General features: G+C 40.0%; 1 non-coding gene across 1 annotated transcript; it reads left to right on the top strand.

The window, feature by feature from the left end:
• Nucleotides 1–3253: 3253 nt before the first annotated feature.
• LOC112726089 (small nucleolar RNA R71) lies at nt 3254–3357 on the top strand. The gene has a single exon (XR_003165157.1). It is a non-coding gene; the product is annotated as a small nucleolar RNA R71 (small nucleolar RNA).
• Nucleotides 3358–17709: the final 14352 nt, after the last annotated feature.

The raw sequence follows: 17709 nt of genomic DNA, 5'->3' as shown, positions 1-17709 counted from the left end.
ATCCTCTCTTACTACATTCGCATAAAATTCTTTGATGAGGTTTCCATTAATCTTCCCCTCTGGACTTGTGAGCAATTGCCACCCCCTCTGTTCGATTTTCTCCAGAATTTGTGGTGACTCATCTGCATTGATTTGGAAGATTAACTCTGGCAATATCTTTCTCACCCTTATCCGTTCGAATTCACGTTCATGAAAGGCAGTTTTGAATTTCTTCTCATCGAAAGGAACACTCTCCATGGGTTCCTTCCTCTTTTGCCTCTTTGAGCTTGATGATGCCATGAATTGAGTTGCTGTTTTGAAGTGGAGGTTGGAAGATACGGAGAGATGAGGAATAGGTTGGCTAGGACAGAGTGTGATGAAGGGGTTTGAGCAAGCCGAAAGTATGAAGTGTGGAGAGTGGGAATTTGAGTGTGAGGAATGATCATGCACTGAGGTTTACTTATATAGGGGGTCATGAGTGGATGAAAGGTGTGGATTGCAAGGATTGTTACTTGATGGATGGTTGGGGGTTGTGTATGAAGGAAAGACAAGGATCATCACTTAATGAGAGTGATTGGTTCGATCTTCAAGGGTCTTCTTTTTCCAATGTTGCATGGCAACGTTTCCCCATGCGTTCCCTCTTGGGACATGTGTGTAGTGCTCTTCATTAAGTGGAGAAATCTCCCCCATTTAATTGTCCAATCAATCCCTTTTCATGCTTCTTTTCCTTTCCTATAAAGATTTAAAATAAGGAAATTAATATAAAAAAAATTCAAACTCTACGGCTAGAATACAAGGGAAGAAAGAGAGTTTGATTGTTTATTTATGAATTTCAACTAACTAACTAACTACTAGTGGGTCCTTATATGCATTTCGGTGGCACCATGGGGTGACACCAAACTTAGTTTGAAGCAATGTGATGAAAAGTTTTGTTCAAAGCTCCCAAGACTAGCATGCATCTTGGTTTGCTTTGAACACCAAACTTGTTCTTCACTATATACTGCATGATAAATATTTCACCAAATGTTTGTCAAGTTTGGGTTAAAATTCATAAACATTGATTTATTCATTATTTTAAAAACATATAAAACATGGGTTGCCTCCCATGAAGCGCTTCTTTAGCGTCACTAGCTTGACGTTTTTCCTTCATCAGGGTGGTTGGTAGTGCTTAAAGTCCTCCCCTCTTGCTGTGGACTTGTATCCATTGGTTGAATCAATGATCTCCACATGTTCCAGGAAAAGAACTCTGTTAATAGTGAAGACCTTAGATAACTGAGATGGTACAGTAGGGAGATTAGGGGGAATATCTGGGAAGTAAGCTGAGACAACTCTATCCCCTGGAGAGAAGCCTTTCATAGGGATCTTCTTGTTCCTCCATTTCCTTGGTACCTTCTTCTTTGTTTCTTTTAAGGTTGCCTTCCCCTTGGTGACCTTTTTTTTCCAAGGAGTTGTGATGTTGTCTTCACATGCCTCTAGAGGTTTAGGTTCCTCCAACTTTTCCTTGAGCTGTGGCAATTGCTGTTTTCCTTGTTTATCAATTGAGGGGGTTTCAGAATGGACTTGCTGTGCTTCAGTGCTTGTCTCCTCCTTCAGTGTCTCTTTATCATTTGTGCTTAGTTCCTTGTCCTCTTGATCTGTTTCTTGTGAGAGTTTGAAGACATTGAAGCTGAGTCGTTCATCATGGATTCTCAATATTAGCTCCCCTTTCTCTACATCGATAAGTGCTCTGGCCGTAGCTAGGAATGGTCTTCCCAATATGATTGGGTGAGTGTGACTCTCTTCCATGTCCAAAATGACAAAGTCTGTTGGGAGAAAGTATTTCCCAACCTTTAGCAACACATTTTCCACCACTCCTATTGCTTGCTTTTGAGTTTTGTCAGCCAGTCTGATGATTACATCTGTGGGCATTATCTCATTAATCTGCAGCCTCTTCACCAGGGATAAAGGCAGTAAATTGATGCTGGCCCCCAAATCACATAGTGCTCTATCGAACATAGTTTCACCTATGGCACAAGGGATGTGAAAACTCCCTGGGTCTCTTCTTTTTGTAGGCAGCTCAGGTTGAATAAGGGCACTACATTCCTTGTTCATCACTATAGTCTGGCCTCCTTTGAGTGAGCTTTTCCTGGGAAGAAGTTCCTTCATATACTTGATGAATGCAGGCATTTGTTGAATTGCCTTGATGAATGGTATGTTTACATGCAAAGATGTAAACAAGTCTAGGAACCTTGAGTATATTCTCTTTCCCACAGCACCATTGAGCAGTTGAGGGAAGGGAGCATAGAGCTTCAGCAGCTCTTGTTGTGAAATTTCTGGTCCTTGGTGATTTCTATCCTCCTCCTTTGTTGAGTTGTCTTCAGGTTGTTTGCAAAGTTTGCCTTGCTTGTCTTCAGTCTCTTGATCACTCGTAGTGACCATTTTGTAATCTTCCCATCTTACTTTCTTTGCTTCTCCCTTGGGGTTTTTCTCCGTGTCACTTGGGAAGCTATCGATGGGTTTGGAAATTTTCTCAGCTAAATATCCCACCTGGAATTCCAACTTCCTAATGGTCTCTCCCTGGTTCTTAATATTGGCTCGCACTTCCTCTTTGAACACCTTATTTTCTTGAATCTCTTGGCATATTCCTTCAAGTAGGGCTTCAATCTTAGAGAGCTTGTCATCAATTGATGGGTGATTCGGAGCAAATGTGTTATTTTGGTTTTGAAAAGCATATAAAAAAGTGTTGTTGTGGGGGTGTTGAAACGTCCTCTGTGTGAATTGCTGGTGAGCTGCATTGTTGTTGGAGTTGTAACGTCTCTGGTCTTGGTTTTGATCTTGCTCACCTCCCCACCCAAAGTTTGGGTGGTTTCTCCATCCAGGGTTGTAGGTCTTGGAGTATGGATCATAGTTTTTCCTTGGTGAACTCCCAATGTAGTTGGCTTGCTCCTGACTCCCCTCTGCTTCTTCATTCACTCCTTCTTGGATTGTTGATGAAGTGGAGATTGCTGCTACTTAGTTCATCTCCATCTTCTTGGTGAGGTCAGCTAGCTGCTGGGTAATGAGCTTGTTTTGGGCCAACAGAGCATCTACATTGTTTAGCTCCATTACTCCTCTTGTGTTCCCTCTTTCGGAAGCATAGAAGTAGTCATTCTCTGCTACTGTTTCAATAACATCTATGGCTTCCTCAATGGTCTTCTTCTTGTTCAAAGATCCTCCAGATGAATGGTCTACGGCCTTCTTTGACTCATAAGAGAGCCCTTCATAGAAAATGTGCAGCTGCACCCATTCGTTGAACATGTCAGGTGGACACCTCCTTGTTAAGTCCTTGAACCTCTCCTATGCTTCATATAGAGTCTCACCATCTTGTTGCCTGAAAGTTTGGACCTCAGCTCTCAGCCTATTGATTCGTTGAGGAGGGTAAAATATTGCTAAGAATTTGTTCACCACGTCTTCCCAAGTTGTCAAGCTTTCCCTTGGGAAAGATTCCAGCCATTTGGCTGCCTTGTCCCTGAGTGAGAATGGAAATAAGAGTAGTCTATAGGCGTCAGGATGAACACCATTAGACTTCACTGTGTCACATATTCTCAGGAAGGTGGTTAAATGTTGATTGGGGTCTTATTGAACACTTCCTCCAAACGAACAATTGTTCTGAACAAGGGTGATGAGCTGTGGTTTAAGTTCGAAGTTGTTGGCATGGATTATTGGATTTTGGATGCTACTTCCACAATTGCCTGGGTTTGGATTGATGTAAGAGCCCAAAACTCTTCTATCCTCCCCAGCATGATTTGCTCTACCTTCTCTCCCATGGTTGTGATCTTCTTCTTCATGATGGTTTTCCATGTTGTCTTCCATGTGTGTTTCAAAGAATTCCTCTTCTTCCTCAGCACCAACCACTTTCTTTCCTCTTGCCTCCCTCCTTAATCTAAGGAAGGTCCTCTCAGGTTCAGAATCGAAGGAAGTTGAAGCCCCGTTTCTTCTCCCTGTCATACAACCATCAAGTGCAAGCAAGAAAAGATAGGTGCAGAAAGTATTTGTGTCAGAATTACTATTAGTTGTGGGTGATGCAATATATCAAACAGTTAGTGGGTTAGCAAACAGAATTGAAAAAAACAAAGAAGAACAAAAGAGTAGACGGAGAAGGGAAGAAGTTTAACTACAACAAAAAGTAAATCACTCAAACAGAAAATGAAATTCACAAAATAAAAATGCTCAATCTAGTGATCTTCCAATTTAATCATTGTTGATGCACAATCAATCCCCGACAATGGCACCATAAACTTGATGCACGGAAAACTTGTCTCACAACAAATCTCCCTTCGGCAAGTGTACCGAATTTGTGGTCAAGTAAAAACTCACAATAGAGTGAGGTCGAATCCCATAGGGATTGATTGATCAAGCAACTTTAATTAGAATAATGTTCTAGTTGAGCGAATCCAGAATTTGGGTTGAGAGTTGCAGAAAATAAAATGGCGGGAATGTAAATAACAGAAAAGTAAATGCTAGAATTAAAGGACTGGAAGCAAATGACTGAAAATAAATTGCAGAATTGTAAATGGGAATGGGAGATTTGCTCATAAAAGTAAATGGCAGAAGTTAAAGAGAATGGGTAAGATCAGAGATGGGGAGTTCATTAGGCTTAGGAGATGTTGCAATTCTCCGGATCAAGTTCATTTTCATCTCTTCCTCAATCAATGCACTCATTGATCTCCTTGGCAATCTTAAGTGATTGAATTACAATTTCTTGCAATTCAATCTCTCAAATCTTGATCAATAGCCAATTCCTTGGTCAATTGCTCATGAGAAGAGATGAAGTATGGTCACTGATTATACCACATGCATTTCCCAAATCAACTATTGAGAGGGTTATAGTCACATACCCATCCAAACCCAATTTGGTCCAGCATGAGAAAGCATTTCTAGCTTGATCTCTTCATTCCTCTTTCAAGGTTCAAAAGAGATCCAAGTTTGAATAGCTTCTCTTCCAAGATAACTACTCAATTGGATGAAGATCGAAAGCTTTCAAGTAAAATCAAGAGAAAAGATAGAAGAAGAATAATGAAAATTAGTATTGATCCATCAAATTACAACAGAGCTCCCTAACCCAATGAAAGGGGTTTAGTTGTTCATAGCTCTAGAAAAATGAAAACAAAGATGGAGAATACATCATAAAACTAGAAAATGCAGAGAAAGTAAAATACAGAGAGTAGTTCCCTTTTTCCAGCCTCCAGAACTCCTTTTTACAATTCAAAGATACTCCTATATATACTACTATTCTCAGCTTCTAGTTTACTCTTCAAGTCTTGGGCCTTTGGATCTTGAGTTTGAAGCAGTTCTTTTCTTTATTTGGGCTTGGCTTTACTTGCAGAGAGAAAGTGCTAAGTGGGCGGAGACTTCAGCTCAGGGCGTTAGGGGTGTTAACATTTAGTGAAAGTATAAGTTCGAGAACGTTAGTGACACTTAACATTTTCACTAACGTTCCAATGTACCCCTTTGCCTCACGTTAGAGCCCACGTTAACTATGTTAACGTGGCTTCTAACGTGGCCTTGCCAAACTTCGAGAACGTTAGTGACACTCAACATTGTCACTAACGTTCCAATGTGCCCCTAGATCTCACGTTAGAGTCCACGTTAACTAGGTTAACGTGGCTTCTAACATGGCCATTCTTAGCCATCCCAACGTTAGTGACAATGTTGAGTGTCACTAACGTTGGTTCATCATTCATTCCTCATCGTTAGCTTCCACGTTAACTTAGTTAACGTGGAAGTTAACGTGGCTCCTTGGGGGGTTGTGTGGTTGCTTCCAACGTTAGTGACAATGTTGAGTGTCACTAACGTTGGCGACAACTCTCACTTCTTACGTTAGCTCCCACGTTAACCAAGTTAACGTGGGAGTTAACGTGGTGTGTTGCATCCTTAGGCCAACGTTAGTGACAATGTTGAATGTCACTAACGTTGGCTTCTCTTCCCCCTTTAACGTTAGAGGCCACGTTAACTAGGTTAACGTGGGCTCTAACGTGGCCACTCATGAGTGTTTGCCAACGTTAGTGACAATGTTAAGTGTCACTAACGTTGGCTCAACTTCCCTTTTCCACGTTAGAGTTCACGTTAACTTAGTTAACGTGACTCTTAACGTGGGCAATGATGGCTATGAGAGTGTCATTGGCAATCACTTTTCTCATTAACCTTGCAAGTTTCCTCCCTTTCCTTGCTTCCTTTGGTCCTGAAATCAAGCAATAGAGTGCATCAAAGTTCTAGTCCAAGTCATGGGCAATGCAACATACAATTTATCACTAAACTTATGCAAAATCCTCATGAAATAATGTAAAATGCACAATGTATGCTTGAGTCAAGGTGTAAGTGAATATCTACCCAAAACTAGCTTATTTTCTAAGGAAATGCATGAAACTATCCTAAAACAGTAAAGAAAAGGTTAGTGAAACTGGCCAAGATGCCCTGGCATCACCTACTATCTTCTTCTTCATGAACGCAAGGCTCCTTCCATGGCAAGCTTTATGTTGGGCATCACCGTTGTCAATGGCTACTTCCCTTCCTCTCAGTGAAAAAGTTCCAAATGCGCTGTCACCGCACGGCTAATCATCTGTCGGTTCTCGATCATGCTGGAATAGGATCCATTGATCCTTTTGCGTCTGTCACACGCCCAACAATCGCGAGTTTGAAGCTCGTCACAGCCATCCCTTCCCAGATCCTACTCAGAATACCACATACAAGGTTTAGACATTCCGGATCTCAGGAATGGCCGCCAATAATTCTAGCTTATACCACGAAGACTCTGATCTGAATCATGAGGCTAAGAGATATGCATTCAATCTAAGGTAGAACGGAGGTGGTTGTCAGGCACACGTTTATAGGTGAGAATGATGATGAGTGTCACGGATCATCACATTCATCAGGTTGAGGTGCGAATGAATATCTTAGAATAGAAGCAAGCGTGATAGAATGGAAAACAGTAGTAATTGCATTAATTCATGAAGAACAGCAGAGCTCCTCACCGCCAACAATGGGGTTTAGAGACTCATGCCGTAGAGAATACAACAAGAAACGTGTAAAGTGTCATGAGGTACAAGATGAATCACTAAAAGTAGTTTTTATAGTGAACTGATGACCCTAGGGTTACAGAAAATGAGTAAGCTAGGGTGTTTAGTGTAAAAATCCACTTCCGGGGCCCACTTGGTGTGTGCTTGGGCTGAGCATTGAAGTTTTCATGTGTAGAGACTTTTCTTGGAGTTAAACGCCAGCTTTTGTGCCAGTTTGGGCGTTTAACTCCAGTTTTTATGCCAGTTCCAGCGTTAAACGCCAGAATTCTTGAGCTGACTTGAAACGCCTGTTTGGGCCATCAAATCTCGGGCAAAGTATGGACTATTATATATTTCTGGAAAGCCGAGGATGTCTACTTTCCAACTCAATTGAGATCGCGCCAATTGGGCTTCTGTAGCTCCCAAAAATCCACTTTGAGTGTAGGGAGGTCAGAATCCAACAGCATCTGCAGTCCTTTTTCAGCCTCTGAATCAGATTTTTGCTCAGGTCCCTCAATTTCAGCCAGAAAATACCTGAAATCACAGAAAAATACACAAACTCATAGTAAAGTCTAGAAAAGTGATTTTTAAATAAAAACTAATAAAAATATAATAAAAACTAATTAAAATATACTAAAAACATACTAAAAACAATGCCAAAAAGCGTATAAATTATCCGCTCATCATTTACTATCATTATGGAGGTGAACTTTTTGATGTATTTCTTCGGATCACCTAATTCATCATAGGGAGTTAGGGTAGTCGACTGAGTAAACCTCCTGGGTAACACGAAATTCATCACCTCAGTCGTGAATGGCCCAAGGGAACTTTCCTGATTGTCATCCTTGCTGTCTGACCGAGCTTCCTCATTATGCTCGGGTTGCTTCTTGATGAGTCCATATTTGATGGTATATTTTGACTCAATTTGGATGGATTCTAGCACATGAACTCACACTTAAGCACCAAAATAGCATACTTTTGTGTTTTATCCCTGATTTGATCCTAAATGTGAAAACATGCAATTTTATGCTTGAATTGAGCAATTTAATTCTACTTTTATTCCATTTAATGCCATGACATGTTTGCTGAGTGATTTCAGGCCTTGGAAGCAAGAATGGATAGCCAAAAGTGGAAGAAAGCATGTACAAAGGAGAAAACATGAAGAAAACAAGGAAAAGTACACACAGCGAAGTGTGCGTGCGCACAAGAAAGAATTTCCATGTGTGCATGCGCACGACCACCTGTGCGGACGCACAGGTCCCTGCACGTGATTTCATTAATGAAACATGTGCTGCACAAATTTTGGGGGCTTTTGGCCCATTTTGGAAGGCTGAATTGCTGAATTAAAGTTCTATATAAGGGGAGAATCAACACATATGAAGGGAGGAGGTTTTAGAGCTCACTTAGATAGTTTTAGAGAGTAATTAGGAATTGGAGTAGGAGTAGTGTAGCATTGCTCTCTTAGTGTTTATCGATTTCTATTGTAGCATTTTATAGCAAGCTTTGATTTTGGATTTTACTCTTTAATTGTAAATACTCTCAATTTCCTCTTCAATTATAGCAATTTTACTTTCACTTTCTTTGGTTCAAGTTACTTGTTCATAATTGCAATTTTTTGTTTCTTGAAATTTTGATCAATGAATTTTATGTTTCTTGCTTCCTTCATGTTTGATTGCTTGTTTATATTTGGTTTTGTTGGTAGTTGGTTATAGCTTTCCATTTTACCTTAATTGCAATTCTCCATATTTTACTTTCATGCACACAAGGTGTTTGTGAAAATGCCAACCTTAGAATTTGAGTAGATTTTCACACCTTGACTTGTGGTTTGAGTTCCTAGGATACTAGAGTCATAATGTCTGACATTTAGTGGTAATTCTTGGGTAGTTAGTTGACTCTTGTTTCCATTGACGCTAGCTTTTTATCAACTAGTTTGGTAAGTTAGTTAGGACTTATGGATTAAAGTCAATTATGCTTGCTTGACTTGCTCCTCGATGGTTGGGGTTGACTAGGCAAGATTGACTCATCATAATTACCATAGTTGTGGTTATGGCGATGATAGGATTCCTTGGATCCTCATTCCCAAGTCAAGGCTCTTTATTGCATTTATAGCATTTTCACTAGTTTTGATCTTGCTTTCTCTATACTTGCATTAATTCACAATTTTGCTCATTGCTTAGTTTTTTTATTTCTTGGTTCTTTTAATATTTTGTTCTTTGATTGCAAAACCCCTTTTGTCCCCTTAACAACCGAAAGAGAAACACTTCGATTGCATCCTAGGGAGAATGACCCGAGGTTTAGCTACTCTCGGTTACTTTAATTTGAATTTAACATTTGATCTTGAGAGTTCATTGTTGATTTAGACTATACTACTAACGAATTGATTTTTGATTCTGAACCGGCCAAAACTCTCTTATCAAATTTTGGCGCCGTTGCCGGGGAATACAAACGGTGTTATATCTTTTGGTTGTTGTGAATATGTTAATAGTGTAAATAGCACTTTTTGGTTGTTTGTTTGCTTTTGTTAGTAAGTTTTTGTTTATACTCTCTTTATGACTTTTTCACACCATTACCACAATGCACCTCAACAAAACCCAAACACTTACCTCTCTAATCACCAATTCTATACACCATCACCTCACTACATACAAAACCCTTACCTTTATGAGCTTGATTGTCAACCTTCATCACCTCAATCTTCATATTCACATATGGATCAAGCCACACAAGACATACTTTTCATGCTCATTCAAGAACAATAAGAGTTTCGGAAGAAACAAGAGCAAGTCATGTCTATAGTAGCGGAAACTCTTGACCGGTTAGCTTTATTGCATTCATGCCATGACCAATAAGTTCTAATGGATGAATGTGTAGAACCAAATGAAATAGTTGGTAGGAAGTGATCAAGAGGATTCCATCATTCAAGATTTTTTGTCCAACTTGGTCAACCCTGCCAATGACCTTCATGAGCCTCTCTTATTGGATTTAGAAGGAGATGTTGATGTGGATTTCACACAACCTCCAATTTTTGACTTGAGTGATGATGAGGAAGGTTTAGAGGAGGTTGAGGAATATTCTATTCACCAAGAAGTAAAGATAGTTGTGAAAGAACGAATTGAGCGGGTGAAGACTCCTTCAACAAGCTTCTTAGGCCCATATCAATATGCCGTCTTAGAGACGGATTGTCAACTTCAAACCCTTCTTGGAGTAGTGGATGGTGGAGAGAAGAATGTTAATTGGCAAAGAAATGGAAAGTCCATCAAAGAAGCCAATTCAACATTTGGAGATCAATTTTGGTGCAAAAGTCAATTTAGTGGTTTCCGGGGAGTGCACAAGCATGTTAATGGTGATAGAGGAACTCAAGTATGGGATTCGGGCATTAATTTCAAGGATCAACACTTAAGGATCCTAATTGCTAGCTTGAAGTCTCTTAGGAGTTTGATGCAATTCATTTGGGACCCCGGAGGTCAAATCAAGAGCAAACCTAGTTGGAGATTCAAGGAGGAGTGAAAACACAAGCCACCCTAACAAGGATCTCCTCACCAAGTCCAACTTAAGGACTTTAAACCAAAGTACTAGGTAGGAGACATCCCACCATGGTAATATCCTTCTAACTTTCTCTCTTTTAGCTTTTATTTCATGAATAAATTCGTTATTTTGCTTGGTTGGTTGGTTTTATTTTAAATTTTGTTGGGTAATTTTAGTAAAATAATGTGTTTTGGGGAGTTTTATGATGTTCTGGAACTTGAAAACCTGTTTTGGATGTCAAGTTTGGTGCCCTAGAGCTAAAATTTTTGTTGCAGGAACAGATTCCTGTGCGACCGCACAGCCTTGTGCGTGCGCACAGCTCCCCTGTTTTCACGATCTTGTGCGTCCGCACAGCAGTGTGCGCTCGCACACCCCTCAATACTCCCTCTGTTCACGGCACGTGCACGGCTTGTGCGTGTGTATACCACCCTTCTTTTCTCCCTGTGCGACCGCACACGTCACCCTGTTCTTTCCAAAAAAAGACACTTGTGCGAGCGCATAGCCGTGTGCACCCACACAGACCTTAGCAACCCCTCTGGTCGCGGCGGACGCATCTCTTGTGCATCTGAACGCAACCTCTTTTCCCCTTTTGTGCGTTCGCACTACCCCTTGTGCATCCGCATAGGCTGCGATTCACCTTCTGTCCACAGCGCCCGCACGCCTCTGTGCGCGTACATAACCCCCCCCCCCTCTCTTCCTTGTGTGCGTCCACACACGACCTTGTGCATCCGCACAGGTCACTTTTTGAACGTTAATTCGAAATGGGGACTCGCGCTTCAGTTTCCACAAACCCCACCCCAACCTTTTCATTCATCTTCTTCTTTTCTCTGAACCCAACCCCAGCCTCTCAGCCCACTAACCCAACCTTCAACCACCCTTCATCTCCGTCCGACCGTTCACTGCCGGTGATCACCATCTTCCCCTTTCTCTCTCTCTCTTCCATTCTTCTTCTTCTTCTCTCTCTTCTCATACATTCTCCCATTTCCCCTATTCCTGCGCTACCTCTTGTCCGCAACAGTAGCCCTAGTTAGCGCCCAGTCTCCAGTCGCGTCCTCCCAGTCCGGCGAACACGACCAGCGCGGTGTGCCTCTGTGCCACCGCGACCGCGACACCCGCCACCACCCTCACTTCCCCATCCCTTCTTCTTCCTTCTGCATTCCAGGTTCCATTTCCTTCCCTACTCCCTGCCCAGTTCCATTTTCTACTGCTTTATTTTGCTTGCTTTCTACTTCTGTTTATAATTCCGTTTTAGTGATTAGATGATATTATGTTAGATGACTTCTGTTCTTTGGATTGAATGTTGTTGATACTGGCTGATTAATTCTGGATTTCTGGGTTGGATGACTGTAATATTGAACTGTGAATGCTTTTTTTGACTGATGCACATACCATGCTCGAGATATTGCCTGAATGAAGTTTTTTGTCTGATCAGCATAGATCTTGGATTTTGCTTTCATTTGGCATTTAATTTTTGTATAGTGCATTTTTTTGTTGATTTTTGAATCCTGCCTGAGACGAAATCGTATATGCACTCTGTCTTATTTATGCTTAAACACCAATTTGAGCTTGAATTTTATACATGTGTTTCCTTTGTTTGGTGTTAATTATTCCTGTGCATATCATACTTCAGTTGATAAATTTCTTAGTTGAGCACTTAGTTATTCATTGTGCTGGGATATCAAACTGAACTTGAATTTGCAGCTGTGTAGAAAATCAAATTGACATCATTTTGTTTGATGCATTTGAGAGTGAATAACATACTAAGTTGCTACTTTATGCATATCATACTCTGTCTTTTCTTTTTGCTCAGACACCAAACAAGTCTTAGACTTGTACATTTTGAATTCTATTTGGTGCCAATTGCAGCAGTACATATATTGATTTTTGAGTGAATTAATTGAATGCTTATTCATGTATTTTTAACATCAATGACCACATACATAGTAACTTGTTCCCTTATGTTTTTTAGCAATGCATTTTGTTCTTCACCAGAGTATTGCTTTGGACAAGAAATTATGTGTATGTGATCATTTCTTATCCTTTCAACGTGAATAAGTGCATACTTTTATTGTCGCTTTGACTATTGCCTTTTGTGCCAAGTTTTGCAAACTCTTCCAATTTTTAAGGCACAATTGCAATAATCAATCTCTTTCAACTCAATTCACATGCATTGTACACTTAAGTCATATATATGCTTCAATTATTGTTCATTCTCTTTTATGTTTCTTAGGTCACTTGATTTTGGGAGAATACACTTCTTTTTGGGCAATTAACTGTTTTGTACATGTTTTCCCTTAATTAAGTGTCTGTTTATCTTAGTGGCTCTTAGTTAAATTATTTGATTATATCCTTCTTCATTCTGTGGTATTTATCTGTTTCTCCTGAGTTGTGCTCTGTTTTTTATCTTTTTCAGGATGGCCCGCAAAGGGAAGGAGAAAGCCAATCCTTTGGCTCGTCCTCCTCCTGTGCCTCCGAGTAACAACCAAACACATTCATTAATGCTAAAACCCAAGAACAATATAAGAAAATGGAAAAGCGAGACTTTCACTATGAGAGAAAGCTAAACCTGCCCGAGAAATATGCGGATCAGATTCTTAACAGATTAAACTTTTACCATTGGAAATTTGTAGAATTCAATCCGGTGGAAGTTAATGACCACCAGGTCAAGGAATTCTATGCAAATTTCCTAAAGAGGGATGCCCCAACTGTTTTTCTAAGAGGTGTCACACTGGACACCTATGATATTGCTTTAGAGGCCCTCTTGGATATTCCGCATATTCCTTCGGCTCGTGACGCTTACACTCAAATAATGAAGGATGTGACAACGGGCAAGCTTTCTTTAGATGTGGTTCTGGATAAGATTGGCCTACCTGAGGCTAGATGGGAGTACAGCAAAGGGGACAATGTAGTTCCGTTGAGCATTGCGTGCACTGACCTCAATCCAGAGGCAAGGATCTAGCAGCAGATCATTGCCGACTACATTCTTCCGAGCACGCATGCCATACATATCAGAGTCCATGTGGCAGTTTTGCTGTAGGCTATTCTGGAGGGGAAGAGGATCTCTGTTCTTTCCCTTATCAGAGAGTCGATGTGGAAGGTGAACCAACAACAGAAATACAACATTTCCTTCCCATTGTTGATCACCAAATTAGCCGCTTTATCTGGAGTGGAGAGGCGCCCAACAGACCGGACGTCTGTCTACATCAATAAACAGCCATTTCTTCCATACGGCGACTATGACGGACCGCCACAGAAGAAGAGAAAGACGACTGAGCCACCATCAGCAGCAGAGCCCTCAGCACCTCCTACAGCTCCCGCACCCACACCCTGACCTCAGACACCATATGAGCTGGGTCGGGAGATCATTTAGCTCCTCTACCATTTTGAGCGCCGCAATGCTCGCCGCTTCCAGTGGATAGTGACGAAGTTTGAGGGTAAAGACCCTGGGCCACCTCCTCTAGATACACCAGAGCCTGAGACTGAGGAGCCGGCACCGGAGGAGCCAACAGCTGAAGCTGGCCAGACAGTCGATCCCCCTAAGCAGAGACTAGCGGAGCCCGCGGTTGAGGAGGTAGTAGACCAAAGAGTTGAGGAGTTGATAGTTGGATCCGAGCAGATAGTAGAGATGGCGGCAGAGCCAGCTAGCCAGACAGTTGAGGAACCGGCAGTTGAGACCACCCCAGAGACATCCCGAGCCATCATTGTTTATCAGCGTCACCACCACCCACCACCATCTGACGGTGGAGCTTCTCATGGTTGATCCCCCCGATTGATTATTTTGAGCACGAAGGACCGTGCATGATTTAAGTATGGGGGAGGATCTACGATATTTTGGGTCTTAACATTCTATCCTTAACACTTGTCATTTAGTTTATTTTCAGTTTTATTATGCCTTTTGTAGATATTTTTTATATTTCGTCTTATGCACTACAGTTTAGTACTTTTTGTATATATATATTAGTTTGCTTCTAGTTATCTTTAGTATTGCATTTTAATTATGGTATATATACGTTTTGAGCTTGTTTTGTTGGTATATAGTATAGATATGGATAGTGATTGGATGATGTGAATAGCATATGTCTAGTTTATTTTGATCCTAATTGTTCATATTACTTTTTGCTTGTTAAAAATTAGGAAAGAACTAGGAAATTTTGAAAAAAAAATTTGCATCCATCACAACATACATACATATAGGAAATAAGTTTTGGTGAAAAACAACACAAATTTTCAAGAATTTTGTCTCAAGGGCATTCTATTGAATTGATTGAAAAAAATAAAAAATAAAAAAATAATTTTTTTCAAACTTGCTTGAATGATTTCTTTATGGAACATAGAAGAGTAAAGAATAAATACCTTGTGAGTTTTTGGGCTATAATGAGTGGTTACACATTTTAACCACTAATTTTGTTCATTGTGCGATATATCTCTTCTATGATTGTAATCTTGGTTTTGCTTAATTCTTTATTTCCAATGATTAATGTTTTGAATTGCTTTGAGTATGATTGAGGCCATCTTTGATAAAAGCTTACTTTACCCATATAGCCTACCCTTTGCATCTACCTTTGTTAACCCCTTTTGAGCCTTAATTAACCCCATTATTTGTGAAATTACCACATTACAACCTTAAGCAGAAAACCATGAATTTGCCTAGGATTGTATCCTTGATTAGCTTAGGTTGAAAAGTGTGTTTCATTGAAGTGTGGGAGAAATTTTGGGAGACATTGGTAGTTATTGAAAATGTTATTTTTGGGTATTCAGTGAAAAATTTTGGAAATGGGTGCATTCATGTATGAACTAGAGAATCATATGCATTTACTTTGTCACTTAAAAAAAACAAAACATCATCATCATAAAAAGGGGACAAAAGTCACCCCAAAGTAAAAAAGAAAAGAATAAGAAATGCATATGTGGTATAAATGAAAGAGCATACATGAACATGCGGAAAAGTGATAATAGGAAGGTTAGGATTGCATTTTATTTTGATTTGGTTGATATAGGTTGGGTTGGATACTTAAACTAATCAAGGATTCAATCATTTCAGTCCACATGGCCATATCTACCCTACCTTAACCTTAATCTCATTACAACCATATGAAGTCCTCATGATATTGCATTCATGCATCACTTGTTGTTGATTGTTAGATGAGAAGCAAAACCTTAAAAGCAGGATTAGGAAGAGATTTGAGTGAATTGACCCTAGACACCGAGTTATTAGAGTATATACACACCTAGTGAGGGTTCAATTACTCAACTCTATGTTTCCATATCTCTTATCATGAATTCTTGCAAGTTGCTTCATTTTGATGAATTGAATCAATTCTTTAGATTTTTGGATGCAATGGATTAATTCTTTGCTTCGCCCCATATGTCTATTTACTTGCTTGAAATTTGTTTGTTTGTTTTCACCAATTTTATAGGATACATAGATAGATATATATAGATAGTATATAATATACTTGCATACATATAGATAGTTACATTTAATAAGTTGGACCCCTCTTGATTGTTCTCCTTGTTGGTTTAGCATGAGGACATACTATTATTTAAGTGTGGAAAAATTGATGAGTCCATATTTGATGGTATATTTTGACTCAATTTAGATGGATTCTAGCACATGAACTCACACTTAAGCACCAAAATAGCATACTTTTGTGTGTTGTCCCCGATTTGATCCTAAATGTGAAAATATGCAATTTTGTACTTAAATTGAGCAATTTAATTCCACTTTTATTCCATTTGATGCCATGACATGTTTGCTAAGTGATTTCAGGCATTGGAAGCAAGAATGGATAGCCAAAAGTGGAAGAAAGCATGTACAAGGGAGAAAACATGAAGAAAACAAGAAAAATCACACACAGCAAAGTGTGCGTGTGCACAAGAAAGAAATTCCATGTGTACGTGCGCACGACCACCTGTGTGTACGCACAGGTCGACATTCAGCCAAGTGTGCAGACGCACAGACCGCACATGTCTGTGCATCCACACAGGTCCCTGCACGTGATTTCAGTAATGAAACATGTGCTGCACGAATTTTGGGGGCTTTTGGCCCATTTTGGAAGGCTGAATTGCTGAATTGAAGTGCTATATAAGGGGAGAATCAACACATATGAAGGGAGGAGGTTTTAGAGCTCACTTAGATAGTTTTAGAGAGTAATTAGGAGTAGGAGTAGGAGTAGTGTAGCATTGCTCTCTTAGGGTTTATCAATTTCCATTGTAGCATTTATAGCAAGCTTTGATTTTGGATTTTACTCTTTAATTGTAAGTACTCTCAATTTCCTCTTCAATTATAGCAATTTTACTTTCACTTTCTTTGGTTCAAGTTACTTGTTCATAATTGTAATTTTGTGTTTCTTGAAGTTTTGATCAATGAATTTTATGTTTCTTGCTTCCTTCATGTTTGATTGCTTGTTTATATTTGGTTTTGTTGGTAGTTAGTTATAGCTTTCCATTTTACCTTGCAATTCTCCATGTTTTACTTTCATGCACACAAGGTGTTTGTGAAAATGCCAACCTTAGAATTTGAGTAGATTTTCACACCTTGACTTGTGGTTTGAGTTCCTAGAATACTAGAGTCATAATATCCGACATTTAGTAGTAATTCTTGGGTAGTTAGTTGACTATTGTTTCTATTGACGCTAGTGATGAGCGGATAATTTATACGCTTTTTGACATTGTTTGTAGTATGTTTTTAGTAGGATCTAGTTACTTTTAGGGATGTTTTCATTAGTTTTTATGTTAAATTCACAATTCTGGACTTTACTATGAGTTTGTGTGTTTTTCTGTGATTTCAGGTATTTTCTGGCTGAAATTGAGGGACTTGAGCAGAAATCAGATTCAGAGGTTGAAAAAGGACTGCTGATGCTGTTGGATTCTGACCTCCCTGCACTCAAAGTGGATTTTCTGGAGCTACAGAACTCGAAATGGCGTGCTTCCAATTGAGTTGGAAAGTAGACATCCAGGGCTTTCAAGCAATATATAATAGTCCATACTTTGGCCAAGAATTGATGACGTAACCTGGCGTTCAACGCCAGCCTTCTGCCCAAATCTGGCATCCAGCGCCAGAAAAGGATCCAAAACCAGAGTTGAACGCCCAAACTGGCACAGAAACTGGCGTTCAACTCCACAAATGGCCTCTGCATGTGTAACACTCAAGCCCAAGCCCAAGCACACACCAAGTGGGCCCCAGAAGTGG

Source organism: Arachis hypogaea, chromosome 11, assembly GCF_003086295.3.
Source record: "Arachis hypogaea cultivar Tifrunner chromosome 11, arahy.Tifrunner.gnm2.J5K5, whole genome shotgun sequence".
NCBI classification, from domain to species: domain Eukaryota; kingdom Viridiplantae; phylum Streptophyta; class Magnoliopsida; order Fabales; family Fabaceae; genus Arachis; species Arachis hypogaea.
This window is presented reverse-complemented; position numbering and strand designations above follow the sequence as displayed.